Here is a 3,560-nt window from a genome sequence, read left to right on the forward strand (position 1 = left end):
AAGAACCCAATAGTCACTCTGACAGAGCTCTAGAGTTCCTCTGTGGAGATGGGAGAACCATCCAGAAGGACAACCATCTCTGCAGCACTCCACCAATCAGGCCTTTATGGTATAGTGGCCATATGGAAGCCACTCCTCAGTAAAAGGCACATGACAGCCCGCTAGGATTTTGCCAAAAGGTACCTAAATGACTCTCAGACCATGAGGAATAAGATTCTCTGGTTTGATGAAACCAAGACTGAACTCTTTGGCCTGAATGCCAAACGTCACGTCTGGAGGAAACCTGGCACCATCCCTACGGTGAAGCATGGTGGTGGCAGCATCATGCTGTGGGGGTGTTTTTCAGCAGCAGGGACTGGGAGATTAGTGAGCATTGAGGAAAAGATGAATGGAGCAATGTACAGAGAGATCCTTGATTAAAACCTGCTCCAGAGTGCTCAGGACCTCAGACTGAGGCAGAGGTTCACCTTCCAACAGGACAAACGGCCCTATGCACACAGCCAAGAAAATGCAGGAGTGCTTTGGGACAAGTCTCTGAATGTCCTTGAGTGGCCCAGCCAGAGCCCGGACTTGAACCCGATCGAACATCTCTGGAGAGACCTGAAAATAGCTATGCAGCAATGCTCCCATCCAACCTCACAGAGCTTGAGAGGATATGCAGAGAAGAATGGGAGAAACTCCCCAAATACAGGTGTGCCAAGCTTGTAGTGTCATACCAAAGAAGACTCAAGGCTGTAGTTGCTGCCAAAGTACTGAGTAAAGGGTCTGAATACTTATGTAAATGTATTTTTCATTTTTAATAAATTAGCACCCAAAAAATGAAACCTGTTTTTGCTTTATCATTATGGGGTATTGCGTGTAGATTCATAAAAAAGAAGAATAAGGCTGTAACCTAACAAAATGTGGAAAAGGTCAAGGGGTCTGAAGACATTCCGAAGGCACTGTATCTATCGCCATTGGCGTCGGCTAATGGGGATCCTGATAAAATCATAAATCATACAGAAAATGTTGCCTGACAAAAATAGGGGCATAGGCTGCAGCTAAAAAAGTGTGTACAGTGGTGTTGTACATGGTAACCGCATAGTAATGAGTAACCATAACCATAAACCATCTGTTCTTGCTTTATGGAAGATGAATTATGTTAAACTCAGTGAGATCACTAATAATTAACAGAAGGTTTTTCTGCACCCACCCAACAGTGACATCATTCGGGAGAGCACAATGCGTTTGATCATGTTCAATATTTTACAAAAGGTTGTCTTACAACAACTTATTCTAATTCAGAGTGTATGCATGTATCCAAACAACTTTCCCAATAATGGGGACAAAGGGGTTTTAAGTTGTGCATGGAAAGAAGCCACATCCATTGTGTTCAAAATATATCATTTCAATCCAACCATTATGACATCGCCTTTTAAATTTGTCTTGGCCAACACAAAAGACCAGTGTCCCTTTAACTAAATTCTGAAGGGATTATTTCCATCTCTCCAAACTCAGAACCCAGTAGTCTTTCTTTCTATTTCAAGCTGGGGCATGAACTTGGATGGGTCCTGCTTTCCCCCCTGCTGAACACCACATTTGGAACACACCGTCACAATTGGTGGGATTAACCCCTTCCACCTCCCTTCTCCTGCCCCCACCCCGCCTACCCACCCTGGCTCAACCATGCCAGTAAGTAGCACTGGATAATGTTCGGAGAGAGAGAGAGAGAGAGAGAGAGAGAGAGAGAGAGAGAGAGAGAGAGAGAGAGAGAGAGAGAGAGAGAGAGAGAGAGAGAGAGAGAGAGAGAGAGAGAGCCAGAGCCGGTTGGGCCCCAGTGTGCTGCCTGTGGGTGGGGTGTAGGGTCCTGTAGATGGGGTGTAGGGCTCTGTAGGTACATAAAAGGACCTGCTTTGAACTACGATTCATGAGCCATTTGCATAAGAAGATTTGAGTGAGAAGAATGGAGGGGTATTGCTGCTGGTCATTAATATGCCAGCTAATTCAGCACATTGTAAGCCCATTGATGCTTCACTAAAGGACAGTTATCCCACTGCCATTGTTTAGGCCTGAACCAGTCTGAGCAGTTGTTACAAATTACATACTTAATTGATTTAAAATCTGCCATAAAACGGCACAATGGGGGGAGCCATAGTAATGTTGTATGGACGGGAGAGTGAGAGATTAATCTGATTAGTTTTTTTATGGGCGATGTAGATGTGATATAGTCCCCTAATAAATGAGAGGGCGTGTAAACATACAGTATGTGCATATGCTGATGAGATAGCCATCATAGCTAAACATCATGAACAGACGCATCGCCAATGACTTCTCACATCCTCTGGTGCTCCATAGAAATAATCAGACAATCAATGTGTTTTCTATAGTAGTGCATTTTGTTCAGATTGTGATGTCAAAAATAGCTTTGTAGATGAGGTGAAATGATGTCAACTAATCACAAAGTCAGCAGCAGCACAACATCATGCCAAAGCAGGCCATCTAAAGATATATTTAGTATTTCCAAAATAGCCTTTTTGGGCTAATCATATCCTCATGACTCACTTGTGGTTACCAGAGCTAATGAACGCTCCACAAGTTTCCACATTGAGCACCAATTAGAGGCCACAACAAAGAGAAATGAAAGATAAACATTGCAGTATTGCGTACTTGTTGCACCAATAAGACCTAATCCCTGGGATATGCTGAACAATATTATATTTTCAATGACTCCTCCTGGGCATTGAGAGGCAGTCTATTGAAACAGTGAGTGACCCAGGCCCAGGCCCCCTCCCCTCTGCTCTGGACCACTCCAGGAGAAGCAGTGTGCTCTAGATGTGAGAGGCCTTAAGCACAGCAGCGGCCTTCAGCCCACGCCCCACTGCCTCCTCCCACCTCCTCCTCCTTCTCTCTCCTCCTCTCTCTTGCTGCCTGTTTATTCCACCTTCCTTCACCTGCTCCCCCATCATGGACTCCCAACACAGAGCATCAGAAAAAAGAGGAGTAGTCCAGAGGAACAGTTAGTGGAATAGCCAGTGAGTTGTAAATCATGGAATAGGAGAGGTGTCATGATTTTGGGGTTCGCTCTGCAATGCACCCCCGTTTTGTAGAACTATGACCCCCTCTTCAGCGTTGGCCATTGTCAGCGGGTCCTTCTAGGCGTTTGTAACCGCGGGGCCAGTGTGTAGTCTTCTCCCCTCTTCCATCTCCAGCCCCACATCAAAGCTGGTGGAGCTGTGCTTTGTGGGGCTTGGTCCCTTGACTCTCAACATGTGGTTTTGTGGCTCTGGACATCGGCACCTTTTAACCCATTCTGTTGAGATTAGGCATCGCCTTCAATTGGGCATTAGTGAAACTATAGTAACCAATAAGCAGCTTGGAGCTGAATGGAAACTATGTATCTTGTCACAGTGGAGCTGTCGGAACATCACGGTCCCAGACAAGTTCCTCTGCAGGGTTTTGGCTGCCTGGACTGGGGCCCCTTCTTTTCATACTGACACAAAGTAACACCCCCCGCACCCCCCAACACCCCCCACTCCCGTTTGCAACGGAGGCGCTAGTAATGGTAATTTATATTCAACACA

Source organism: Salvelinus namaycush, unplaced genomic scaffold (genome assembly GCF_016432855.1).
Source record: "Salvelinus namaycush isolate Seneca unplaced genomic scaffold, SaNama_1.0 Scaffold1253, whole genome shotgun sequence".
In the NCBI taxonomy this organism is placed as follows: domain Eukaryota; kingdom Metazoa; phylum Chordata; class Actinopteri; order Salmoniformes; family Salmonidae; genus Salvelinus; species Salvelinus namaycush.